A 16244-nucleotide genomic window follows, 5' to 3' on the forward strand; every position below is an offset into this window, starting at 1 on the left:
CGACTTTATATAGCCTGATGAACATATGCGTTGGTGATGTTCTCTTTACAATGAGTCTCCAGTTCTTTAAGCTTCTTGTATTTGGACGTATAAACCTCTAGCAAGGTTGGAGAGTTTTCTTCAATTTGTCCCTCGAATAGGTTTTTCAATTATTTTTTTTTCTACTTCTTTAGGAACACCTATCTTTCTTAGGTTTGGCCGTTTTACATAATCCCATATGTCTTGGAGACTTTGTTATTTAAGTCTTTTTAAAAAATTTTGTCTGATAGGGATAATTTGAAATCCTTGTTTTCAAGCTCTGAAATTCTTTCTTCTACTTGGTCTAGTCTATCGTTACAATATTTCACTGGAGTTTTTAGTTCCCTAAATCTGTCTTTCATTTCCATTGTTTTTTTATTTACAATGATAGTGGGAAACTTCAACACTCCATTGACAGCACTAAACAGATCATTAAGGTAGAAACAAACAAAAAACATTGGACTGAAACTGCACTCTAGAACAAATGGACCTAACAGAAATTTACAGAATATTCTACCCAAGAACTTCAGAATACACATTCTTCTCCTCAGCACTTGGAACATTCTCCAAGGTAGACCATATAGTATGTCAGCAAACAAGCCTCAGTGAATTTTAAAAAATCAAAATCATATGAAATATCTTCTCAGATCATAGCGAAATAATACTAGAAGTCAATTCCACAAGGAATTCCTAAAACTACACAAATTCATGGAAATTAAACAATCTGCTGCTGAATGATTTTTGGGCCAACAAGAAAGTTAAAATGAAGAAATAAACATTTTCAAAATGAATGACAACAGTGACAAAAGTTATCAGATTTTCTGGGTTACAACAAAAGCAGTGCTAAAAGGAATGTTTATAGTGCTAAATGCCTACATGGAAATGTCTGAAAGATCACAAATTGACAACCTAATATCACACCCCAAGTACCTATAGACACAAGAACAAGCCAAACTGAAAGCTAGCAGAAGAAAGGAAGTAACAAAGGTCAGAGCAAAGCTAAAAGAAATTGAAACAAATAAAGCAATACAAAAGATCAATGAAATAAAAAGTAGGTTATTTGAAAAGACAAACAGAATTGATAGACCACTAGCTTAATTAAGCAAGAAAAGGAGATAAGATTCCAATAAACTCAAATAGAAATAAAACAGTAGACATTATAACTGACACTACAGAAATACTAAAGATCATCTGATACTACTGTGAACATCTTGTATGCACAAGAACTAGAAAATCTAGAGGAAATTGATACTTCCCTGTAAACACTCAGCCCTGCTAGAAAGAATCAGGAAGAAATATAAATTCTGAATAGATACGTAACAAGCAGTGGGATTTAATCAATAAGAATAATCATAATAAAAGTGCCAACAAACAAAGCTCCGGGCCAGATGGAATCACAGCCAAATTAGACCAGATATTCAAAGAAGAATAAGTACCAATTCTGCTGAAACTATTCTAAAAGATTGAGAATAAGGACATCCTCCCTATGAAGCTAATATTACCCTGATACCAAAGCCAGGAAAAGACATAATAAAAAAAGGAAACTACAGATTAATATCCCCGATGAATATAGATGAAACAAATTCTCAACAAAATACTAACAATTCAAATTCAACAACTCATGATCAAGTAGGTTTCATTCCAGGGATGCAGGGATTATTTGATTTACACAAGTTAATGAATGTGATTCCTCACATAAACAGAATTGAAAACAAAAACTGTATGATCATCTCATAGATGCAGAAAAATCGTTCAATAAAATCCTGCATCCCATTATAATAAAAACCCTCAACAAAATAGGCATAGACATGACACACTGCAAAATAATAAAAACCATATATGACAAACTCACAGCAAACATCATACTGAACAGGGAAAATTTGAAAGCATTTCTCCCAGTAACTGGAACAAGACAAGTATGCTCACTTTTGCCACTTGCTTTTCATCATAGTACTGGAAATTCTAACCAGAGAAAGCAGGCCAAGGGAAAGAAATAAAGGATATCAAAATTGAAAAAGTGACTTCAAACTATCTGTTTGCCAATGATGTAAAATTCTACCTAGAAAAACCCCAGTGTCTCCTCCGGAATACTCCTAGATCTGATAAAGGATTTTAGTAAAGTCTCAGGTTACAAAATCAATGTACATAAATCAGCAGTGCTATACACCAACAATAACCAATGTGATAATCAAATAAAAAACTCAATCCCTTTTACTATGGCTACAAAAAAGCCCTAGGAATATATTTAACCAAAACATATTTAACCATAAGGTGACAGATCTCTACAAGGAGAACTACAAGACTTTGCTGAAAGGAATCATAGATGACTCAAACAAATGGAAATATATCCCATGTTCATGGATTGGAAGAATAAAATAAAAAAATACCACAGTGCCCAAAGCAAACTACAGATTCAGTGCAATTCCTATCAAAATATAAATGTCATTTTTCACAAAATTAGAAAAAACAATCCTAAAATTCATATTAAACTAAAAATGAGCCCAAATAGCCAAAGCAATTCTAAGCAAAAGGAATAAATCTGGAGGCATTGCATCACCTGATTTCAAATTATAGTACAAGGCTATTGTACCCAAAACAACATGGTACTGGTATAAAAGTAGATACATAGACCAATGAAACTGAATAGAGAAACAAGGAATAAAGCCAAATACTTACAATTAATGGATCATTGACAAGACATATAAAAACATAAACTGGGGAAAAGGCATCCTATTCAACAAATGGTGCTGGGAAATTGAATAGCCACATGTGGAAGAATGGAACTGGATCCCTATCTCTCACCATGTACAAAAATTAATTCAAGATAAAGATTTAAATCTAACACCCAAAACCATAAAATTCTAGAGAAAAACAGAGGGATAACTCTTTGGACATGACTAAGACCCCCAAAAGCAAATGCAACAAAAATTTTAAAATGGTACCTAATTAAACTAAAAAGCTTCTGCACTGCAAAAGGTATAATCAGAGTAAACAGACAACTTAGAGAATTGGGGAAATATTTGCAAATTATGCATCTGACAAATGAGTAAAATCCATAATCTATAAGGAAATCAGTAAGAAGGAAACCAAAATACTTCTATTAAAAAGTGGAAGAAGACATGAGTAGAATAGACATTTCTCAAAAGGAGATACACAAATGGCCAACAAACATATTTTTAAAATGCTCAAAATCCATTATCATCAGGGAATTGCAAATTAAAACTACAATGAGATGCCACCTTACACCAGCCAGAATGGCCATTACTAAAAAGTCAAGAAACAATAGACGTTGACATGGATTCAGTGAAAAAGGAACACTTTTCCACTTCTGATGAGAATGTAAATTAGTACAACCTCTACGGAAACCAACGGGGAAATTTCTCAAAGAACTAAAATTGAATCTACCATTCAATCCAGCATTCCCAGTACTGGATATCCAATTAAAGGAAAATAAGTTACTATATCAAAAAGACATCTGCAAATGTGTGTTTATCACAGCAAAACTCACAATTGCAGATTGCATTCAACCTAAGTGCCAATCAGTCAATAAGTGGGTAAAGAAAATGTGGTATATATACACTATGGAACACGACGCAGCCATAAAAAATGAATGGAATAATGTCTTTTCCAGCAACTCAGATGGAAATGAGGGGCATTATTCTAAGTGAAGAAACTCAAAAATTCAAAACCAAATACTGCATCTTTTCACTTATAAGTGGGAGATAAGCTACGAATATGAAAAGAAATACAGAGTAGTATTGGTGATAAATTTGAGACTCAGAAGTGGGAAAGGTTATAGGTTGAGTGAAGGTTGAAAAACTAACTATTGGGTAGGACCTACAATTCTCAGGTGACAGGTTCACTAAAATCCTAGACTTCACCACTATACAATTCATTCATGTGACCAAAAACCACTTGTGCTGCTAAATTTATTAATATAAAATATTTTAAAAAGAATGGAAAAAATAAAATGGTGTATATACACAATGAATTACTATCCAGCCATTAAAATAGTAGGAAATTCTGTAATTTGCAACAACATAGATGAACATGGAGAACATTATGTTCAGTAAAATAAGACAAGCTCAAAAGGTCAAATACCACACGTTCTCACTCATATGTGGAATCTAAAATAGTTAATCTCATAGAAGTAGAGAGTAGAATGGTGGTTACCAGAAGCTGAGGTGGTTAGAAGGAAGGAGGAGTTGAGAAGGTATTCATCAAAGGATACATAATTAGTTAGATAGGAAAAATAATTGCAAGTGCTCCATTGTACAGCACAATGGCTATAGTTGATGATATCATGTATTATCGAAATATGCCAAAAGAGAGAATATTAAGTGTTCTCACCACAGAAATTATAGCTGTGGGAGATAATGCAGTTGTTAATTAGCTAGATTTCACCATTCAGCAATCTATATATATACTTCAAAACATGCTTCACATAATACATATATAGAATTTTATATCAATTTGAAAAAATTAAATAAAATATGGTGCCTGTAGATTTTCCCACTGGAAAATTGGACCCCTCAGCTATTTTGTAGAATGTATGGTTCACATAATCTCTAAATTAATCCACGCAGAATGGATATTTTAGCCCGTTGTTGATAGGAAATAAAATTCTTCAAGATTAAGTGATTTATCAATTGTCATAAAACAAATTAAGTGGCATACAACTAGTAATTCAGGACTCCCTTTATTAGTCCACACAACTTAGCCCTCCACTACAATCCCAATGCGTTAATTTTGTGCCATCTCTCATCAGCACTTATATCAACATAGTGCACGTGGGGAACAAGTTACACACTGGCTCCATCCTCAAAAATTTGAGCATCTGTGGGGGATAGATGACATTAATATAGCAGTGAGATGAAATGAACCAGTAAGTGGTTTCCTGTGATGTTGGGAAGGCATTTGAGAGGAAACAAACTTAAATCTACTTTGGAATATACAAGCAGCGTCAATAAAGTGAATTTAAAGATGGAAGTATAAATTAAATATGAACAGAAGGAAAAAGAATGATGATAAATGAAGGCTTCACAGTGTTTCCTAGAGCTTTGACCCAGAGTTCCATCAGTACAGCAGCAAATGCAAAAAGTACAAGAAAAATAGTCCTTTTTTCAATAGCCACGTGGCTATTTTTTTCATGCAAAATAAATTAAAAAACTACCAAAAATCTCTCTACCGTTTACCTTATATCAGGCACTATCCTAGGTTTTTTAAAATTAGTATATAGTAATTGTTCTAGTTGCATTTGATTCATTATCTCATTTGATTCTTGTGACACTGATATGATATCGGTGACATAATCTCTTTTGAAAACACAGGAATCTGAGGTACAAAGAGCTTACATTTTTTTGTCCAAAGTTGCACAGTAAATAAGTGGCAGAACATATATTTTAATCTAGATCTATCTGCTCTAAAAGCTCATATTTTTCTACTAAGAAGATATATTGCATTCCTATTTTGTTGTTATACTGTTAAGTAATATCCCCAGCAATATTATTAGTCACATGGTAAAATCTCACTGGCGACTAAGTAAATGGAAATTATTTTTTGAAAACTTTGGATATATGTTTGAACATGTCAAGTTTACTCAGCAAAGGTCTTTGTTTTGTCTCAACAATTTTTTGGCAAATCATTTTCTATCAATGCAAATGTATTTTGATCTCTCAAGACTGTTTTAAATAAGTTGCCCATTTGTCCAAACATAAATTTTGCTTGGAAAATGCAAGTGTAGAGACAGCTTCTGTATGAATTATGAAGCTTGGTGTGTTCGAATAAGATTAATAGTGGTGGGGCTTGGAATTAATGCCATATTTCTTTCCAGAGAAACTTTAGTAAGTTCAGTTATGATACCATTTGAAGTCAGTTTAGTCAGTTGGGAATTTTAATTAAATTCTGGGCAGCCACTAAGTATGCCATATTCTGAGGCCTTTTCCAAGTGGCCACAGAAAATTGGGAAAGTGTACATGAGCACTGTTCATGTGCGTAAATCGTTGTCAATGGGAAGGTTCAGAAGGTAGAATACTGGCTCTAAGTGATGTTTGTAGAAACTTCAAGCCAACTTAACCATCACATTGGTTTCCGTTTCTTCTAAAATAAACTTGAAATTCTCATTTTGTGTCTGGAAAGCTACCTTACTTTTAGCCATACCTTTCTTATAAATTCATTATTTGGAACATTAGTGAGTGCTCCCTATTCCCAAAGTTTGCCAAAATTCTTAATCTTCTTTAATAGTCATAATTACCTATTTTAATCTTATTTTTAAAGTATATTTCTCCCTACATAGCATCTCTCCTCTTTAAAGATATTTACCAATCTCTTGGTATGGTGGACTAAGATGTAACTGTTGATGAAGCCATATAAAAAATGGTGAGCCTAAGCTGCTGCCTCTAGTTCAGTATTTATTATTTCTAGTTCTCTTCAGCCTTATGACACTGCTGATGAAACTGTTTGTTTGAAAACAACTTGTTTGAGAACAACTGCTTGTTGTTCTTAAGTCATAACTTCAAAATTTTCTATTTCAAATAAACTCAAAACTGTCCTTATAAAAACCAACTTTAAGTCTGAGGAGATGGTTGTGAAAATTAAGAATGAATATCTCACCTAGGTTTATTTGTATGCTCCTGTAAACCTGGCTACTGGGGAGGCTGAGATGGGAGAATCCATTGAGTTGAGGAGTTCAAGACCAGCCTGTGCAGTATAGTAAAACTTCCCTGCTCTCCACCCCACTCCCAGCTGCTGCTTCTAAAAAATAAAAATAAATGGACGAACAAATGGCTGAATAAATAAATAAAAGAATAAATCTTTCATTTTTATTAATATTCCTTTCTTTTCCTAGAATCTTTACTTTGGGTAATAACAATATCATTCTTGCAATCACTCATACTTAAAAAAATAAGTCATGATTGGATCCTGTCTTCCTCAAAACCTTATGTCCAATCAGTTGTCAGGTTTTATAGTTCTGCTTCTCAAATGTTTCTCAATGGCTCCTTTCTTTCCTTTCCACTGTTACCCCTCCATTTTCATCCAAAAGTTAGAGTGACATCCTAGACTCCATTCTTTTTCTCATCCCTGAAAGTGCTATAGCTTTGCTTAATCATCTCTCATAATTTCTTGCCTAACAATTAGAAGATTCTGCTGACTTTTCTGCTTAACTCTACTCTTGTTCCCATATTGTTGTAACGATATGCTTTTATATTTGACTCTTTTCTAGACTATTAGCTACTTGACAATAAGAATACTATCTTATTCCAAGCTATCTCCTCAGTAACTCTTACAGTGGCTGCCATACAGTTTCAGAACATTTAACATTATTTAATAAGTGTTTACCGAATACCTACTTTATGCAAGGCTCAGGGACTGTAGGAATTAATAAAAAAGACATGGTGCTGTTCTCATGCCACTTAAGACCTAGTAGGGAGCAACAGATGAAGAGCATCTGGTTTGGAAACAACCCAAAGTTAAGCTGTATTAGGTGGTGTAGATTTAAACCTGAAAGAGGATGATGCAGAGAATAACAGAGAAGTTTATACTTTAGGTAGGAGGTCACAGAAGCATGAAGAAAAGAAATAGCAAGTCATGTGATAAATGGACAAAGGGGAGACAAAGGAAATAGTTCATGCTAAGGTTCTAAGGCAGGAAGTGCTTGGTGTATTTGAGAAACCAAAAGATCAGTGAAGCTAAACTTAGTGACATGAAATGTGGTGGGAGAGCTAGGCCAGGGCCAGGCAGACAATGCTGGACCTCAGAGGTCATGTCATATATTTTCATGCAAGGGAAGAATGAAAATGAGGGGATTAGATGCATATTTTAAAAATCTCTGTCTTGCTGCTGTATTGAGTATCAGTTAGGTGCACTTGTAGAACACCAAGTAAGATTTATTATTGTATCAATCAATTGTTTTTTGTCTGGAATTCTGTAATTGCCATCTATCTCTATGTCATCCTAATTCACTTTCCACTCCAGATTTATTTTCCTGATAAAGCTTTACTTACACTTCTCTATCCTACATCTTCTAACACATGAAACTTGCAGTGCAAACTTGTGGGCATGGAGTTTAATATTGCCTAGGGTACTTCTCCCTTTTTTCCTACATATATTTTGTGCTCAAACCAAACTTCTTACTTATCACTCCTTGAAGATGCCTTTCACGTTCCCACCTCTTGATATTTCATCAGGCAATTCTGCTTAAAATGCTTTCTTCCATATTTCTCTCTATTAAGAGCTCATGCATCCTTTTGGACAGATTCAGATACTGACACATGAAAGTTTTTCTGATATCAATAACTAGAAGTAGTGGCTCCCTCATTTGAATTTTGACTTACGTCACATTTTCCTCCCTTTTCTATTTTGCTCTGTTTTATGTTAGATTCCTCTGTGTCTTATTCCTTTTTTGAATCTTTCATAGCACCTTGAACGTTGCATGAACTCAGTTAAGTGTTAATTGAAATCAACACATTTCCATACATGTAGCATCTAAGAAAATTGTATATGTGTGCATTTAGGCTTTCATAGTTTATTATTGTATAATTATAGCATAATTTTAAAACATGCTTGCTTTGGAGCTTGTATTTTTGGACACATATTCAGTTTGAATCTTTAAATATCTGGTTCTTAGATTTAACAATGTTATGTGCACATGTTTGCTTTAGAAAATTCCCTTACTTCAAAAAAAATAGTAAGAGCTTGACACTTACCACTGTATTTGAATATTTGATTAAATATTATAATTTCAGAAGTGAATGTGTATGATAGAATAGTAAGAAGATAGTAGCTATAACAAAGAAAGAGTGAAAGTGGGGTAATTATCTTGCTTTTGGCATTAGCTCAACCAGATGTGCCAGGAAAAGGCTGAGACATGATTAGAATTCCAAATGCTTAAAAAAAAAATGAAGGCCATCAATAGTAGGGGATAAGTGATCCAAAAAGAGAAACAGATGTTATTTTTGTTCGTTGGTTGAATGACTCAGGAGAAACATTCTCACATGCTACATTTTAAGATCTACAGTCTGGCTGCTATTGTTGATAAAACACAGATTTTGGCCTTGGCCTTGGCTTGAAACAGACATAGGTTCTACCTTATTCCTCTACAGTAAGAACTAATTTTGTAGAATTACAGAATTGTTTTCAGTGTGAATATAGTATGCTCAGGTATATAGCCTCTTTGTCCTGGCAGAACTAGATTCAAATCATGGCGTTTCCTCGTATTAAGTTGATGACTTTGGATGAATTGGTCTATCTCTATGTGATACTCATTTGAAAGTGAAAGTAACAATACTCCTTACCACCCAGGAATTTTGTGAAGAAAAAAAAGTCATGGAACACATTTAGTATATAGTCTGGCACACAGTGAATGTTGTTAATTGTTCTCTCGCTCCCTTTGCCTTTTCAAGAAGACAAATAGGGATTGTGTCCATATATATCACCAGTTGTCTATATTGACAAGATACCAACCTTTTTAACATACCCATATGAAAAATTTAATAATTATCAACAATCATTGTGTTGAGATCTATAGTAGATTACTGGGGAAGTAAAGCAAGCCTGCTACAGGATTTTTACATTTATTCTGTAGATAAGCAGGAGAGCAGGCAACTTACTTGCATCACAAAAGGGATCATTTTAGGCTTTGGGGTCTAGAATAGATATTGTGTGGCAATTTTGAATTTAGAAAGACTAGTTAACAGACTGTTGCCTATTAACACATTTTACTTCAGAGAACGGAAATAAAAGACAAAGGAGGGGGCTATTAATTTTCATATTCACCTATGTATTGCTTAACATGTAACAAGGGACAAGTATTTCTTTTATTATTAAATCTGATAAAATAATGAGTTAGGTGCAACAGATACTTTAATTCAGGCAAGAAGTGATAGTGTCCTATTCTAAGCTAGTGGCAGTGGGGAAGGCAATGTCTTGAAAATTACTTAAGAAGTAGAATTGTCAGGATTCAGTGATGGAAAACTGGGAAGGGTAAACAGGAGAGGACAAAGCTTAGGATGAGGGGCAGGCTTCTGATTGCAATGAGGAGACATGGAAAATCCAACAAGTTGCAGGGGCAATGAGAGGAAGACTTTCCAGTTATTGTGTGACACAGTAAATTAAAGTTGCATGAGCCTAATTGCAAGGTCAATATCTAGCAGGAGGATCGGTATAAAACTCTAGAGATTAGGATATAGAAGTGGACTAGAGATACACAACTGATATTTATCACCACAGAGACAGTTACAGCCATGAAAGTTAATCATTCAGGAAAATTATACCCAATTATAGTCCAATAAGTAAGACTTGACATGCATCCATTAGTGACTGGGGGCTCGAAAGTCTAGGGGTTGTACTTCTGATTGATACAAATTTTGAAGACGAACTGAATACACTTTTAGTGTTGTATTTTCAATGCTCAAGGCTGGAAATGACCTTTGCAAGAAACTGGAGAGTTACCAAAACAAAATATATGTAAAAGGCAGGTCAACAAGGGCAATATAGAACATTGTGGAAGTGAAGCATGGGGTACTGGGAACACTTGGTGTGCCCTTTGTGTAAAAGCGAGAAAGAAGGCTGTGAAATATCTACATTAATATCAGAAAATAGAGCGGAAAAATGTCATCTGACAGAAGTTAAGACTTAATGGTCTCTGGTGCCACCGTCCCTGTATTTTTAGCCAGTTTAGAACATATCCCCATCTCTGTAGCTTCAAACAGCTTAGCTGTTGAGGATAGAGAGTAAGAAAGATCAATGTCACTTGACAGTGAGTATTGTCCCAAATGTTCCCTCCGTCACTCTCTACTAGCTTCACTTGCTTTACCTGCATGGCACGTATCACCATCTGATACATTGTTTATTTGTTTATCTTTTGTCTCTCCTTACTAGAATAAGCTCCAGTGGCAGAGGCATGTTTCCTGAAATGCAGTGCTGTATCACTGGTACCTAGAACAGTACCTACTTTATAGTAGCCTCTCAGTAAATAGTATTTGAGTAAATAAATGAATGAATGCTATTTGGCATTGAAAATGGCAGATGTCAGTAACTAGTGGTAGGACGTGGCTATGGGATAGCAGCTTCCAAATACAGCTGCCTGTGTTAGTCTATTTTCACACTACCGATAAAGACATACCTGAGACTGGGAAGAAAAGGGGATTTTAACCGACTCACAGTTCTACATGGCTGGGGAGGCCTTAATCATGGCAGAAGGCAAGGAGGAGCAAGTCACATCTTAACTTGGATGGTGGTAGGCAAAAAGAGAGCTTGTGCAGGAAAACTCTGCGTTATAAAACCAGTAGATCTCATGAGACTTATTCACTACCATGATAACAGCACTGGAAAGACTTGCTCCCATGATTCAATTACCTCCCACCAGGTCCCTCCCACAACACGTGGGAATTCAAGATGAGATTTGGGTGGGGACACAGCCAAACCATATCATTCCATCCCGGTCCCTCCCAAATCTTATGTACTCATATTTTCAAACCAATCATACCTTCCCAACAGTCCCCCAAATTCTTAACTAATTTTAGCATTAAATCGAAAGTCCACAGTCCGGTCTCTTCCGAGACAAGGCAAATCCCTTTTGCCTATGAGCCTCTAAAATCAAAAACAAGTTAGTTACTTCCTGTATACAATGGGGGTACAGGCGTTGGGTAAATACACCTGTTTTAAATGGGAGAAATTGGCCAAAACAAAGGGGCTACATGCCCCATGCAATTCCAAAATCCAGGGGAGCAGTCAAAACTTAAAGCTCCAAAATGATCTCCTTTTACTCCATGTCTCACATTCAGGTAACAGTGATGCAAAAGGTGGGTTCCCATGGCCTTGGGCAGCTCAACTCCTGTGGTTTTGCAGGGTGTAGCCCATCTTCTGGCTGCTTTCCTGGGTTGGCATTGTCTGCAGATTTTCCAGGCACACGGTGCAAGATGTCAGTGGATCTATCATTCTGAGGTCGGGATGATGGTGGCCCTCTTCTCACAGCTTCACTAGGTGGTGCCCCATTAGGGATTCTGTGTGGGGGCTCTGACCCCGCATTTCCCTTCTACACTGCCCTAGCAGAGTTTCTCAATGAGAGCCATGCCCCTACAGCAAACTTTGGCCTGGGCATCCAGGCGTTTCCATACATCTTCTGAAATCTAGACAGAGGTTCCTAAACCTCAATCTTGACTTCTGTGCAAGCTCAACACCACGTGGAAGCTGTCAAGGCTTGGTGCTTGCACCCTCTGAAGCAACAGCCAAAGCTGCAACTTGGCCCCTTTTAGTTACAGCTAGAGCATCTGGGATACAGGACACCAAGACCCTGGACCGCATACAGCAGAGGGACCCTGGGCCCAGCCCATGAAACCATTTTTTTCCCTCCTGAACTCTGGAGCCTGTGATGGGAAGGATGGCCATGAAGAACCCTGACATGCCCCAAAGACATTTTCCCCATTTTCTTGGGAGATAACATTCAGCTTCTCATTACTTATGCAGATTTTTGCAGCCAGCTTGAATTTCTCCTCAGAAAATGAGATTTTTATTTTCTCTCACATCATCAGGCTGAAAATTTTCCAAACTTTTATGCTCTGCTTCCTTTGTAAAACTGAATGCCATTAAGAGTACCCAAGTAACCTCTTGAATGCTTTGCTGCTTAGAAATTTCCTCTGTCAGATACCCTAAGCCATCTCTCTGAAGTTCAAAGTTCCACAAATTTCTAGGGCAGGGGCAAAAATGCTGCTAGTCTCCTTGCTAAGACTTAACAAGAGCCACTTTTGCTCCATTTCCCGAAGAATTCCTCATTTCCATTCGAGACCACCTCAGCCCGGACTTTATTGTCCATATTGCTATCAGCATTTTGGGGAAAGCCATTCAACAAGACTCTAGGAAGTTTCAAAATTTCCCACATTTTCCTGTCCTCTTCTGAGCCTCCAAACTGTTCCAACCTCTGCCTGTTACCCAGTTCCAAAGTTGCTTCCACATTTTCAGGTATCTTTTCAGCAATGCACCACTCTACTGGTACCAATTTACTGTATTAGTCCATTTTCACACTGCTGATACAGTCATACCCAAGATTGAGAAGAAGAAGGAATTTTAATGGACTTAAAGTTCCACATGCCAAGGGAGGCCTCACAATCATGGCAGAAGGCAAGGAGGAGCAAGTAACATCTTACATGGATGGCGGTAGGCAAAACAAAAAAACAAACAAACAAACAAACAAAAGCTTGTGAAGGGAAACTCCCCCTTATAAACCCATCAGATCTCGTGAGACTTATTCACTTTCATGAGAACTGCACTGGAAAATCCTGCTCCATGATTCAATTACCTCCCACCAGATCCCTCCCACAACATGTGGGAATTCAAGATGAGATTTGAGTGGGGACACAGCCAAACCATATCACTGACCATGGAAAAATTTGCTGGGAAAGGAGAGCGCTTTTCAAGAAGAAACGGAAGAGCAACTCAGAATAGCATATCTGAAAAAGATGGCCATATAAACATGGGCACACTTAAATCAAAAACCTATCAAATAAAAAGTTGCAAAATAGCGTATAAGTCAACTACTCCAGGTTTTGCCAGATTGTGACTATACACTAAGAACTGTCAGAAATGATGATGAGATTTCAGAGTGACTAAGTGGTAGCAGGTCAAGGATCCAGTAATGTTCCAAAGTAAGATTAACTTAGAACTCCTTCTTGTGAAATTTTTGAGAAAGAAGGCACACAAAGGGAAATGACAAATAGAAAACCAAGGTTTCAGGTTATGATTGTATGAACTGGTGCTGGATAAATTTTCTAATTTATATTCTCTCTGGTAAACTGGGATATGGCAAAAGGCTTATGTTCATGATCTGAGAGACAGCCTCTCTGGTATAGTATACCAATTAGAATTGGTTCTGGTCCCTCAAGGGTGGCCTGCAGGGGGAGGAAATCACAGGGATTGTATCCTGAAGCTCACTTAATATGTAATATTGCCTCTCTGAGTGACTAATGAAGCATAGGTAAGGATTTTACCATTGTAAAGGGATAAACATTCTTGGTTTTTAAATTATATTTGTTTTCTTACCATTTAGAATATAAGTTTCATGAAAGTAGAAGTTCTTCTTTGTTGCTTTGCTCATAGCTCTGTCCTTGGTGCCTGGAAGAGTGTCTTGCACACAGCCAGTGCTCAATGAGTAGACATCAAATGAATGAGCTAATTTGCATTTTCCGTTTCCCAAGGAGGGATGGGAATAGTTGGATTTTCTTGAGAAAGTATGTAAAGTACCAAAGAAGTATTCTCCGCTTACTACTCCCCACCCCAGCCACCACCAAGTGTTGTGTATGTTGAGGGATGAAACAAATCAGAAACTAGTTGTGAAGAGTTGTAAAAGGTTGGAGGAGAGAGGTGTCTGAAGGACAGAAAAGGCAACAGGATTTTTATAATAGATGTTATGAAATAAGCACTTGAACTCTATCAAATATTTGAGAGAGGGATGCATACATAAATATTAAAATTTCTGTTTGAGATGTATCTCTATTAACTGAAACATTGCTCTAAAAAAGGACTACTGAGGTCCAGCTTCTTTTCACACATGTCAAAATGGGATTACATAACATACCAAAGTGGAATGATCTTGATTTTCTAAACCACCGAATCAGAGTCGCTAGGCTGATTGGCTGGAATGCTGAAATGGGGTAGCCAAGTTCACCCGTGGAGAAACTGAGAAATAATAGAAAATAAACTGTGGAAAACCCAGAACTTTGCAACTAAGGAAGTCTCTGTTTCATTCCCAGCAGTGGGATACTGGTTTAGTTTCATTTTGTTTTGACAAGCATCTCACATATCTCTGATGGATAGCTTGAGACTTCATCAAACAGATTTTGAGAAAGCCTTACTTAGAAGAGAGGCGAGCAGCTTGGGAGTAACAGTATTTTACTGCTATTAGGCTTGAAATACTTTCCTGATTGCCAATACTCCAGCTATGTATTTTGGAATAAATTGTGACCTTTGTAATTAAGAATGACTAGCATGTATTTGTGTTACTTTAATAACCCTGTGGACAGAAATGGCTGTCTCAGCCATTTAAATATAGCTTTTATCACCAGTGAACTGCAGAGGGTCACACAGTGGATTCCTTACAGCTTATGCATAAGAAGAAACAAATGATATAAAGATCTCTTGGCTTAATTCACTGGCACTGCTTTCTAGCTCAGCTTACTCTTTAAAGGGATGGAGTAAAGAGAAGAAAGAGAGGGTAATGTGGCCATCAGTTGCCTTAGAATGCCAACCCAGTTCAACTTGTCAGTCTGATAGTATGGATTAGGGTGGGGGAGGAAAGAGGACTACATCCATGTGTATGACTTTGTGACACAATGACCCAGGACATAATCAAACATCCTTGGGACACCTTATCAGTGTCCCAAACTTTGACTCAATTCAATTAACAAGTCATCTTTATGTGGAGAAGCTTGGAGAAAGCAGAGAGAAGTTCTCTCTCTCTTGCTGTAGGTCAAGACTTGCCTAACAGTTTCTGGTGACAAATTCCAAGAGTGTCTAAGAGTTACATTATTTAAAATCCAAATTTGGACACCATGAATCGCCACAAGATTAATTGTCATGAATTACCTCTAGTAAAGGTAATCCTCTTGTTATTTTGAGGAGTCCTCTACGGTATACTTCACTTTCATCACTGTCTATCGTGAGAACTCTAATCATCGTACCAAATGCCCTATTTCTTGTTGCTCTAAATCTTCAAGTCTTTAGGGTCCCATGTCTTTGCTAGTGAAAAACCCCTGAGGGCTCCAATTGTGGGCCTCTTTTTGACACTTAAATGATAAAACAGCTCTGCTCTTGCACTGTATCATTGAGTCTCCCTGAAAAGTTCTATCAGGTTCTGTCCAGAATCTCTACCATTGCCCAGAATCTGACCAATTAGCTCATGAAAATCCTATTAGTCTGGGCTCAGCACAAACAACCACAGAAGCACATAGATGCAGAACTGAGTAGAGGATAACTCATCATATCATGCTTTTGTTCTTCAGGCAAGGGAAGTCATTGGGGCTTTTTGAGTAGTAGTATGGCAATCACAGTGTATTTTGAGAGTATTTCTGCTCCTGGATGGGCAGGTCAACAAAGATCTTAGTTGTGTGACATTCTCAGTAATCTGAGCAGGTACTCATTTAGTCCCTGCTCTAGAGGTAGGCGAACTGGAGAGAAGATAAATTCAAGAAAAAAGAAATACAGAAGAGAAGTCAAAGGACCTCAACCAGATTACA

The 16244-nt window shown here is 36.8% G+C and overlaps 1 pseudogene across 1 annotated transcript in view; it reads right to left on the reverse strand.

Moving 5' to 3' along the window:
* Window positions 1–15684, reverse strand: part of LOC105516172 — a 66994-nt pseudogene extending 51310 nt beyond the window's left edge. Inside the window, exon 1 of the transcript XR_001002441.1 lies at window positions 15595–15684. The product of XR_001002441.1 is annotated as a 60S ribosomal protein L18 pseudogene (transcript). The remainder of the gene's footprint in view (window positions 1–15594) is intronic.
* Between the last annotated feature and the right edge of the window lie 560 nt (window positions 15685–16244).

This window comes from Colobus angolensis, unplaced genomic scaffold (genome assembly GCF_000951035.1).
Source record: "Colobus angolensis palliatus isolate OR3802 unplaced genomic scaffold, Cang.pa_1.0 Scaffold277, whole genome shotgun sequence".
Classification (NCBI taxonomy): Eukaryota; Metazoa; Chordata; class Mammalia; order Primates; family Cercopithecidae; genus Colobus; species Colobus angolensis.